This window comes from Cibotium barometz, chromosome 20 (genome assembly GCF_041138505.1).
Source record: "Cibotium barometz isolate CiBa-2024 chromosome 20, ASM4113850v1, whole genome shotgun sequence".
In the NCBI taxonomy this organism is placed as follows: Eukaryota; Viridiplantae; Streptophyta; class Polypodiopsida; order Cyatheales; family Cibotiaceae; genus Cibotium; species Cibotium barometz.
Window position 1 is genome coordinate 21,502,513 of NC_141065.1, and position 13,265 is coordinate 21,515,777.

Here is a 13,265-nt window from a genome sequence, read left to right on the forward strand (position 1 = left end):
AGGAAACTTTGTAGTTGACTGATCCTTGAGGTTAAAATAAGGTGGAAAGATAGGGAAATTAAGAATTCGACTTGGGAGTCGGTTGAGATTGTTCAGCGCAGTTCTCCTTCTTTTCATTGCAAGAGTGCAATGTTTTGAGAGAGGGGAAGTATGTTATATGTACATTATGTGTGCTATGTTATATACACATTATGTGTGCATATACTAGGAGGCTAACCCACATTAGACTTGTGAGCATGGGAGCATGGGAACAAGCTCTAGTGGGGCATGGGTTAGGACTAACCTTAAGGTTTAAGGTTAGGGTCAGGCATCCAAGGGTCACACATGAGGAATGGAAAGTCAAGAGTCACTTGAGGGCCCTCCTATATAATAGGGGCATGGGGCACACTCAAGGGAGCTTGGAGCTTAGAGGCTTGGAGGCTTATGCTATGGTCTCTGGTGTAGAGGTTCATATCTACTCACCTACCATTTCACACTATAGCTATATGCTATTGGATTGTGTTATACCTCTTGATGGTATGGGACATCAAGGTAGAGGTATGATGTATTTCATTCATGATTCATGTGTGTATCCCTTGGGCTCGGGGGTGGTTGGGTGGTTGAGTTTATGCCTGATTTATGCATGTTTTATGCATAACAATTATCTAGAGAGATCTTAGGGTTTTAACAGTGGTTCTAGTAGGTAATGATCCCATATATAATGAGCTTTCTTGATCCACCCCATTTTCATACTTCTTAGCTACATTTCTTAGCTTGTGGTTGACATTATAGAAGCGTCTTTTTCATTCCTTAAGGTATGGATCATCCTCATTGTCCCTTCTACCCACCCTCTCATTATTTGTGGGATGACCACCTTGTTGAACTAGAATGACCACATTAACATCATGCTCTTTCTTGAGATGTTGTATCATTCATAACATCTTATAAAAGTTAAAGTACCTCTTAGCACAATGAAGTAGACCACCCACAAATATGCTTTTATTCTCTTAATGTCATGAACTAGCCCAAAGCATGGCTTGAACCACCTACTTGAAAGGTAGACAGAAAGTAAACACGATCATATAGGTAAACATGGACATTGTCCCCCCCCCCCACACACACACATACACACACAAATATGCTATTATTTTCATCATTTACTCTCTTACTATCATGAACTAACCCTAATTATGGCAAATAACAAGTGAACACACCTACTTGAAAGGTAGACATAAAGTATACCCGATCAGATAGGTAAACATGGATATTGTCCCCATAGACACATGCACACATATGCTATTCTTTTCATCATTTACTCTCTTACTATCATTAACTAACCCTAAGCATGGAAAACATCAAGTAAATGTAAGGTAGACTTATAGTAAACCCGGCCAGATAGGTAAACATGGACATTGTCCACACACACACACACACATAAATATGCTATTATTTTCATCATTTTCTCTCTTATTTTCATGAACTAGTCATAAGCATGGCAAACATTAAAAGTAAACCACCTAAATGTCATGTAAACCTAGTGTAACCCTGGTTAGATAGGAAACATGGACATTGTCCACACACACACACACACACAAATATGCTATTATTTTTGTCATTTTCTCTCTTACTATCATTGACTAGCCCTAATCATGGCAAACATTAAGTAAACCACCTACATATAAGTTAAACCTAGTCATACATGTAAGCATGACAAACATCAAGTAAACCACCTACATGTAAGGTAGACATAAAGTAAACCCGACCAAGTAAACATGAACAAACATGAAGTAAACCACCTACATGTAAGGTAGACATAAAGTAAACCCGACCAAGTAAACATGAACAAACATCAAGTAAACCACCTACATGTAAGGTAGACATAAAGTAAACCCGACCAAGTAAACATGAACAAACATTGTCCACACACACACACACACACACATACACACATAAATATGATATCCTTTTCATCATTTACTCTCTTACTATCATGAACTAGCCCATAACATAGCAAACATCAAGTAAACCACCTACCTGTAAGGTAGACATAAAGTAAACCCAGCTAGATAGGTAAACATGGACATTGTCCACACACACACACACATACACAGAAATAGACATAAAGTAAACCCAGCTAGATAGGTAAACATGGACATTGTCCACACACACACACACATACACAGAAATAGACATAAATATGCAATCCTTTTTATCATTTAATCTTTTACTATCATGAGCTAGCCCATAGAATGGCAAACATCAAGTAAATCACCTACATGTAGGGTAGATTGAAAGTAAAATCACCTACATGTAGGGTAGATTGAAAGTAAAATTGGTCAGATAGATACGCATGGACATTGTCCACACACACACGCACACACACACACATGCACGCGCTATTCATTTCATCATTTACTCTCTTACCATCATGGACTAGCCCTAATCATGGCAAACATCAAGTAAACCACACCTACATTTAAGGTAGACATGAAGTAATCCCGACCACATAGGTAAACATGGACATTGTCCATGTTTACCTATGTGGACATGAAGTAATCCCAACCACATAGGTAAACATGGACATTGTCCCTCCCCCCTGCCCCCTTGAGACACACACACACATACATACACACACAAAACTATCATGATTTAAACTCTTATTATCATGAACCACCCCAAAGAATAACATCAAGCAAAGAGCCTACAAGATGTTGAGAAACATGAGTACCTCAAGCATGCATGGCTAGGGAGCTAGCTAATCCTACACAAGTGGTTAAGTGAACTAATCTAAGGTTGGTGTAACCTAAGTTTACTCATGATGACGAAATGACACAACTAATTAACCTTAAACTCAAGCACAATTAGGTTACAAGATTGATACTTGTACTCATCATAAAGAGACTTGAGAACTTGCTTCATGTTTCATTGCTTGAAAATGATCCCTTTTTATATGAGGTGATACATGGGTTGCCTTGGGCTCACTTTATGGGATAATTCCATCTTGCTTATGTGGACAGGAAGCCAGGTCTTCCACACTCCACCGACCGCTCCGACCATCGGTGCACTCGGATGGCTGTGACCATCGTCAGCGTCAATGTACTCCGACTGCTCCGATCGTCAGTGCCCTCTGATGGCTCTGACCGTCGTCACCACTGATGCCCTTCGACCACTCCAACCGCCAATGCCCCGATCGCTTTGACCACCAATGCCCTCTGACAACTCTAACCATTGTCACCTCCGCCGGTGTGCTCCGATCGCCGGTGCCCTTCGATGGATCCAACCACTGGATCCAACCACATGCTCCGACCACTGGTGCCCTTCAAATGCTCCGACCACTAGCGCCCTCCAACTGCTCTGACCACCATCACCGTCGATGCCCTCCGACCCACCGGTGCCCTTTGACATCTCCGACCGCCGGTGCCCTTTGAAATCTCCGATCGCCGATCCCCTCTGACATCTCCAACGTGCATGACCAACTCCGATGGCACTCATGGAGGCAACACCCCTCTCCCTTTCCAAGGTAGGGAGAGATCCTCTTGAGCACCACCCGAGGAGGAGGACACCAAAGGAGGAGATAAGGGGAGCACTCTCTCGATAGCAGCAGTAGGGAACACAGTCTCGAACACACTCGCATAGACATTCTCTTGTAGGACATTCCCTGTTGGAGCAGAGTCTCCCTTGTATCATTCTGGTCTATAGTTGGTATACAATGTTACGCTCATGTGGTTTTTGGTCTATCTCTCTGTGTGAGCGAGGTGAGTGAGTGGGTCAGTGGGGTGTGTGGTGTGAGTGAGAGGCTTACAGGATACTACGGTGCTAGGTGGTGGTCAGAGAGCACGGTAGACAGTGTAGAGCATAGGTCTTACATGTCTAGCCAGTGAGGTGGACTAATTCTTGGCGGGTATACTTCCCTGAGAAGATCCATGCTCCCTTTTCCCCAACCCTAGTGTTTGTGTCGGTAGTCCTCGAGTTCCCTAGCAAGGATCGATGGAGTCATCCACAGCTTAGACAAAATTTGGCGATCCTAGAGGTCAAGGATAGTCTCAAAAAAAATTCTTTTTCCTTTTTGGTGATTTTTTGGTGAGAGGAGTGTTCTGCATGCCCCCGAAGACTAGAGCTTATGGAGGTGATTCACCCCCTTCATTCTCCTCTTCAAACTAGTCGTCTCGTAGGGTTCTTCCTCATTCTCCTCTTCAAACTAGTCGTCTCGTAGGGTTCTTCCTCATTCTCCTCTTCAAACTAGTCGTCTTGTAGGGTTCTTCCTCTTTCCCTTACTCCTCCCTCAGCATCTTCCTCTTCTAACCCTATGGCAGCTCCAGGGCCAAAGCCATTAGCTACTGTCCCCTTAACCATGTCCAAGTTAAGCTACCAACCTTCAAAGGTACCATCACTGAAGATGTAGAAGACCATGTGGGGCGGTTCCTCACTATGTGTGACTTAAGAGGTCTCAACCGAGATGATGCATGCTTGGTCTTGTTCCTGACAACACTGGAAGAAAGTGTCGATCGGTGGTACAGTCAATTTTCCATCAACCACTTTCCGGATTGCAGGCTACAGTTATTTGCTACCTTTCGATTGAGGAACTACTTCTAATAGGGATTAATTTAAAAATTGATGATCAGGGCTAAAATTTGGAGGCTTCAATTGAGCTTGTATTGCCCTTGCCTTATCGATGGGGGACGTGGGATTGCTGCACCCATGTGGGCTACTTACCATTAGCAGGTTAGCCCCCAACTTAAGAGGGACAACTGCTTTACCAACATTAGTCACCCCCCAAACATGGGAGGGTTGTCTACTCCAAGTTGCCACACATGGGGGTTGCTTCCTTCATGGTTTAACATGTAACAAAATCCTTGGAAGATTATAGAGACTTAAACTTGAAAGTAAAGAGAGCAGGGAAGATAAGTAGACACCGATAAGGTCCCAACCAACCCTCTCAAGTCCCCCCTTTTCCGTTTTCTTTATTATTGCACTTGCAAATGTTAGCTCGCCCCTTGTATCCCCTTGATCAAGGCTCCTAAAATGCTGAAGCAACTTTTGAAAACAATAATAAAAATGGCCCCTTATTGTTGCCTAAAAATATAGACATGATAGCTTGCTGTTATGGCTTCTCTTGGTCAGCCTAGCAACCCCTTACTAAGTTGTTGCTTTGTCACCCTTTAGTAGCCTTGCTTTGCCCACTCTATAGTGGTCAAAATACAAGCTTCTTGCTTGATTTTGTTGCCTTGGTCAAGTCTCCAAAACACAACCTTATGGTATGCCTTTGTCACCCTGCAAACAAATATGCTCCAAAATGCTATATAAAATTTGCCCCTTGGTGGAGAAGATGAATCAATGTTTAGATTCCTAATGGTGTAAAATTCTAATTCTCAGCTCTCCCTATGGGCAACTATGCCTCACCAAAAGCCTGCCTAAGTGTAACAACTATTGGATACACTAAGTACAACATTGCCTTGCAAAAGAGGGTTATGCAACTATGCAATCATGCAGGTCCTCCAAAAAGGCAAACAAAATGCCAAAAAATAATCCCGAGAGGTCACCCATCCCAATTGTGTCTACGACCAAGTGCTAGCTTAATTTTGCTCCACCTTTCCACCTCAACTTCCCACATCGTGGTGGTTCAATGTTCCTCTTGTTGAGTCTCGTGTTTACCTTAGCTTGTTGAGGGGAGTCACTCCCAAGTTGAGCTAGCTCAGCCTCGGACAGCCCACAGGTAATAGCATGCCCCCATCTGAAACCCTATGAAGAGGGTGGACAGCGGATGGTGCATGATTGCATGAGGTGCTCGCTATAATATGTAGAGGTGAGTTGAAGGTCAAGACTATGCCTCATTGTACATTATCTCTGGAACCACACCACAACATTTCAAACTACACACACACATAATGATATTCCTTGTTTTCCCTCCATACCGTCTTCCCATTATGAAGCACCCTAAAGCATGACAAACATGTAAATATGATTTTATTCTACCCTCTACCTTCATGTCCCACACACACACACACAATATTCTATGTTTCTTCTTTCACAATAGTCCCATTTGTGAGCTTCTACTTTTTGTTTTTTTAATTTCAGAATTTATTAGATTTCCTTGAAGTTAGTTAATGGAAAGATCCTCCTTAAAGTTTAATTTTTGCCATTGCAAGATAACCTTGGATTTTATGTAGAATGTTCCCCCTCGATATATGTTTTCTCAATTTTCTTATCTCGCCCGAGATATGGTAATTCAATGTAACACATATATTAATCCAATTTCATTTTTTGTATCTTGATCGAGATATGCTTTCAATTTCATTTTTGATATCTCACCCGAGATATGGAATTCAATTTAACACATATATTATTAATTCAATTTCATTTTCGATATCTCGCTCGAGATATGTTAAATAAATTTCTGTATCTCACCTGAGAAACATTTTATCAATTTTCATATCTCGCCTGAATATAAATATACACATTGAGTTGGCATGGCACCATGACCGGGCAATCTAGTCAGCAACTCCACCTATCTCACCTAAGATACGTGAGATGCTGACTAGATTGCCCGATCATGATGCCATGTATCTTGCCCCAAGATATTACGTGGCTAATCGTCATAAATCTACATGGCCGACACATATCTCGACCGAGATTTGTGACTGCAGCTTGGCAATGTGTGATTGGTCATTTTTTAACTCACTCGAGAAACCCCGGAGACGAATTTGGGAAGCTCAAAAATGTCCCACTTCTTGCCAAACTGCTGTGAAATAGCCAGCTTATCATGCTACTACCCTTTTCAGCTCTATGTAACTTTTCAGCATGGATGATGAGAGTAAGAGTTTAATAACATTAGCTATGCAAAATTGTAGAATAAAAAATGAGATTAATATAATGTAGGGGCCTAGACGTATGCAAATAATGGGCCATGGGCTTGTGGACATGGGCCTAGGCTTAAGTGTGAGCAAGGGCACTAATAAGGGAGTGTGAAAAGGGGATGAGGTATATAAGTGAATTATAAAGCCCTAAACATAATTAACTCATACTAATCAAGAATTACAATTTCTTGGAGCTCCAAGCTCTTGGCTATGGTGGTACTCCCTTGAATGCATGTGATCACTTCATTATGAGTGTGTGTAATACTCCACTTGAGTGTAATCCTTCTCTCTCCTTTATCCTCTCTTACGTTGGTATCAGAGCTCCGAGTTCTTGGTCACCACCATAACCATAATTTTTTCTTCTTCTTCTAATCTTTCCCAATCTTTTGAGTTTATCATTTTCTTGATTTTCTTGGTTTTTTTCTCCTAAATTTTTGTAGACCCTAGTAATGGCAACCTTCCAATCACTTGCATTGATTAGAGATTTCAGTGAAATTTTGTTAATTTTGGTTGTGATTAATGCTATGGAAGATGGCCTTATTCGTAAGGTTTGATGTCAGTGATGCCGAAGGGTGTGTGAAGAAAGCCTTGCGTTTGAGGTACATTAGACTTTGGAGGGGTGGCCAAGCTATGGTGTGAATGCTAGAATTAGTGCATCTCAGTGTATTTGGGTAGTACCCATTTTATGGGATTTTATGTATTTCCTCCTTGATTTATGAAGTCATGGGCAGTCGGCCTATCCCTAGAGGCAGTCGACCAGTTCACTCATGCACTATATAAGGAGGCCTCCCATTCCTCACTTTCTTATCCATTCCCTTGCACAAGTTTAACATTCTCTTGTTGGCTATTGCCATCGTAAAGCTTCAAGCTATTAGAAAAGGTGATCTTGTCCACAAGCTCTCTCTGCCCTCTCTCTTGTTCACTTTCTGCTTCCGCTATGCATTCTCCAACACGGTATCATTTGCTTAGGTTCAGGCTGCTCCATCTTTGCATTCAGCTTGTCATTTTCTTCATTTGTGCCTTATGTTTTCTTCCATAGCTCCTTCTGGTTGCAGATCAATCCTAAACAATGGCCGCATTTCACTATTCTGCTGCATTTTCTGGTCCAACTAGCCCTCTTCTTGATGTCGGCTAGTCTTCAAGGTTGCATTTTCTTCTACAGATGCAAGTTGTGAAGTTTCTTGGCTGCATTTTATTCTACAAAGGAAAGCATTGGAGTTTTAGCTGTGTTTTCTACTTCAACATCAGTTGTTGGTGAGTTCTTTTACATGTGGTGTTGTCAGACAAGTGGCACTATATCTCCTTCTTCCTCCACAAGTCCCTGCCCTTCCGGTAGGAGGTTCCCAATGGTTTCTTGGATTGTTTTGCTACTATCCAGCCTCTGTCTCTCTCAGGTTTAAGAGGGGGATGATTGGTTCTAGAGCCTTACTTCATTGGAAAGCACTTGAGAGGAGTCTTGGAGAGCTGAGATTTCTGTTCTTTGTTGGTATGGATATGGCTCCCCCCTGTACAAACAAGGATGATAAGTTGAAAGGACCCAACTGTGCCCATTGGAAGCTTCAAATGCAGATCTAATTTATCCACAAGGGTTTGTGGGATATTGTTCAGGGCACTGAGAGGAAGCCCGAGCATCCTCTGAACTCTAGGAGGTGGACTTAGGATCAAGAGGATGAATTCGTTGCGGAATTACAAGACTGGGAGAATTGAGATTCAAAGGCACATTCAGTGCTTGTGCGGACCATCACAGAGGAGGTCTCACACCGGCCGTGAGAACTCTCACCAGTGCTCATTAGGTATGGTCTAAATTGGAGGATCTCTTTGCTCGAGATTCATCGACGAGGGCAGTTATCTTGCCAAGGGAAGCTCTACAGTTTATTATTCCCTGAAGGCAGTTCCATGTAGTCATTCCTCTCATGAAGGCCAAGGTTATCCATGACCAGTTATTGGCTATGGGTACTGCTTTGTCCTCTACTCAGCTGGCTGCACTTATCCTCGCCAAGCTTCTCCCAGACTGACATGATTTCTTGATCTTTGCGATGCTAGCTCACATCCACTTAGTTGGATTTTGATGATCTTGGCTCTCTACTTTTGGAGGAAGAGTCCGTCCTCATTTCACAAGGTAAGTTGAAGGTGTCTCTTAACAATTTTGATTCCTCAATTCAGAAGAAAGATCAAAGACACTACTTCTCTTGTGGGAAAAGAGGACATTTGTCCAAGGATTGTTTGTCCAAGAAGAAGGACAAGACCAAGGGTAAGGCTTCATCTTAGAGAAAGGGAAAAGACTCGACGCACAACAGTGATACAAATTTTTCTAGTACCACTTCTAGGGCTCCCAGGAGGGTGCTTTTAGCTCAAGAGGACCCAGATGGTGTACTTCTCTAGTATACATGCAGTTCCCCCCCATGTGCTAGCAAGAGGAGGCTTGTGGGCAGGAGAGGGGGTTGATTCCAGCTCCAATTACTAGTGCATGGGAACCATGATTCGGAGTTCCAAGCATTAGACATCTGGCAGGACATGGTTATCTTTGGTATAGCAGAGATTATGAACTGGATCTATTTCGAGTTCATTGTTCAAGGCTTTTGGGACGTGATATGTTTTTCGTCCACTGTTGGGGATTATGGGCGCAGTGTGTCCAGTAGCTCATCATCTATTCTTGGAGTTCACTGCACACTTGTGTGGGAATTCATAGCCAAGCAAAGTTCCTTGCTATTCATGGTGGCATTTTGTTTTCAGGAAACAGGTTGGCGGGTGCTCTCTCCGAGGTGATTGAAGTATTCACGGTGTTGGAGGGTCTATGGTTGCATCTTCATCAGCTTATCTTTTTCAGACTCTTGCACATTATGAGCTGCAAAGGGGGTGTTAGAAGAATTAATGCATCTCAGTGTATTTGGACAGTACCCATTTTATGGGATTTTATGTATTTTCTCCTTGATTTATGAAGTCATGGGCAGTCGGCCTGTCCCTAGAGGCACTCGGCTAGTTCACTCATGCACTATATAAGGAGGCCTCCCATTTCTCATTTTCTTATCCATTTCCTTGCACAAGCTCAAAATTCTCTTACTGGCTATTGCCATTGTAAAGCTTCAAGCTATTATAAAAGGTGATCTTGTCCACAAGCTCTCTCTACTCTCTCTCTTGTTCATTTTCTGCTTCTGCCTGTGCATTCTCCAACAGTGAAGTGTCCAGGTGCACAGAGGTCACGTAGTAGAAAAAGTAGTGATGGTGCTTGCCACCATATCCAGAGATGGTGCCTGTTGCCATATCCAAAGATACAAGAAAAGAAAAACAAAGAAGGTAGGAAAGATCAAAGTAACAGAGATCTGAGAGGAGACTCTGCGGTAGTGATGGTGCTTGCCATCATATCTAGAGATGGTTCTTGTGCCATATCCAAAGATGCAATGAAAAAAAAAACAAAGAAGGTAGGAAAAGTCAAAATAGAGATCTGAGAGCAGACTCTTCGTTCTGGATAACTGAGAGAAACTCTACTCATCTTGATTATGCTCATGTTGCAACCCTTCTAGTTGTAGAGATCTGTGCAGACCCCATAGCAAAGTTGCAGATGTAGCCACCATCAGAAGCAGGTAGAGTTGTAGGGCCTACAATAAAGTTGAAGACGTGGCCCATCATCATCCTTCTGGTTCTGCAGCTTTTTGTGTTTATGTAACCAATGTTGTTGCTCATTGGGATGATCTCAAATTCTGATCTAGGTAGAGACTCATATTCTAGGTATTTCAGCGAAATATTGTTGATTTGGGTCGTGATTAATGCTATGGAAAATGGCCTTATTCATAAGGTTTGATGTCAGTGATGCCTAAGGGTACATTAGACTTTGGAGGGATGGCCAAGCTATGGTGTAAAGTGGCCAAGTGCACAAAGGTCGCATAGCAGAAAAAATAGTGATGGTGCTTACCACCATATCCAAAGATGGTGCTTTTGTTGCCATATCCAAAGATGCAAGGAAAAAAAAACAAAGTAGGTAGGAAAGCTCAAAGCAATAGAGATCTGAGAACAGACTCTGCATTTTGGATAACTGAGAGAAACTCTGCTCATCTCGATTATGCTCGTGTCACACCCCTTCTAGTTGTAGAGATCTGTGCAGGCCCCATAGCAAAGTTGCAGATGTGGCCATCATCAGAAGCAGGTAGAGTTGTAAAGTTGAAGACGTGGCCCATCATCGTTATTCTAGTTCTGTTGCTTTTTGTGTTTATGTAATCGATGTTGTTGCTCATCTAGAGACGATCTTAGATTCTAATCTAGGTAGAGACTCATATTCAATGGTCCATCAACGAGCTTTTTAGCAATTCTACTAATGTAGTACATTGGCTTTCTATCTCTTGTTCAGATTTGAGTAGGGCCACAATGTTTCAAGATTGCCCCCATGGAATCTGTAGAAGAAATCAGGTATTGCAGCGCCTTTCAAGCATTTTTTGTGTCATGGTGAACTCCTCATCTAACCTGGGCCTTTGTACGAGTAGTTGTGAACCATGGAGCCAAGCGTATATTCCTTGGCTTTGTTTGATGCTTTTTTTTAAACATCATTGATGGAATGGTTCGTTGTTGAGGTTTGAATGGGTGTCACTGAGGACAACCTAATAGCTTCGATGTTGACCTGTTTCAAGCCATCATCACTTCTATTATGGAACAGCGTGTTGACCAAATCCTGAATTCTTCTACAACATGTGCCACTATATGATTTTTGAACTGCTACTTGGGAAGTTGTGGGTTTTCAAAGAGATTTGAATCAGAGTTCCTATCATCTACTTGCAAGTTTTTAAAGATCTTGTAGACTTCCTTCTTGGTATCCTCTCTATTAGTTTGATGAATCTATGCCTGGGATGAAAGTATGAGCATGGGTTCATGCATGACATGCCTTATGTGTTGGTTTGCTTCATTTTGCAATCAATAGTGAAGCATTTGGTAAGGCATGTTCAATGAAGTAACAATCGTCAAGGCCTTGGTGTTTAGTCATTGCCATTAAATACACATGTACATGGAGGTGTTGAATAACCATGCATGTCACATGCTTATGTGAGAAGACATGATTTTTGTTGTCCTGTGTTGTGATGATGGATGGACACGATGCAATGGAGAGTTATAAATGAAAATGATATTCATGAAGCACGAATACATACTACCTTTGTAAGTGATCTTCACCCCATCTCCCTTACATCATTTTCTATTTCTCATTATTATAGAATCTAGAATGGTGTAAGGGTACCCTTGGCAATTCAAAGAGAGGCAAAGGAAGAGGATGCATATTTGGTCAAATGGAGAAAATGCATACATTTCATGGAGTGATGAATGCTTTGGTTCCATAGATTGAGCAATCTTGATAATTTTGGCTAGTTGTAGCCAGGGTACAAATCTCTAATTCAATCAGAAACCCTAAGTGTTGTTTTAAAGGTGTTTGCATAGCTTGACTGAGCTATCTAAGATCTACATCTCAAGCTATCACGCTCGATTTGGGTACCAATTACCCCCTTAAAATGTAAAAGTTCACCGCAGAAGGAATGGTGGTTCCGTTAAAAACATCTTGCTTTGTGGGTGATAGCATAGCTTAATGTACTTCCTCTAAGGTTTCTATCAAGCCAATAAAAGTCACATGATCCCACCAGCATGTTTATTCAAGAAATATGGATATATTATTAAATTATATATTTGTTACAAGTCAGACTCGATATACAGAGATCATTTGGGTGGTCAACTCTACATAGTTAGCTTTCAAAAAAAAGTCAAAATAGAGAGGTACATGGGGGTTGACTAAACTTGAATTGACCATATAAGTGTAAAGTACTATCAATACCTCTCCAACGAGCTAAAGTAGACCAAATTTCAAGGAGGCTACCTTGGTCAACCAATAAAATTTGATTTTTAGCCAGCTGATATTCCTCATCTTGGCTATGTATTAAGTGGTAAAGCATGTGCATGCTTTTGAAAGCACCAAGGGTGTGGGACAACATGACAATAATATGTAAAGTTAAATAATTGAGGATTCAAACAAGCGCAAGGAAGCAAGAATGGCTTTGATGTATGAAGTTGTGCATCCTAGCGTGCCAAGACCTATGAACATTGAAGACTTCATTGCATATATGGTCATTACTCAATTGGGAAACCTATGGTTTGATGGTAGGGTGTCCTTTGAGTAAGATAAGTTTGCATTTAATGGAGAAGAAGTCACTTGCATGAGTCTTATGGATTGGATGCAGAATTGGGAAGCATACTTTCATCTCCTTCCATGTGTTGGGCAAGAACAAGTTGGGATGGTCACTTCTCACTACTATGGAAAAGCTAAGATTTGGTGGTTGCAAGTGATGCATGAGTTTGAGTGGTGTTGGACAAAGTTAGCTTATGAAGTTGTGTAAAAATTTGTGGCTACTCGAGAGCAAGGGAGATTTAGAGAGAGATGTATGCCACTTCTACATGATGATTCCC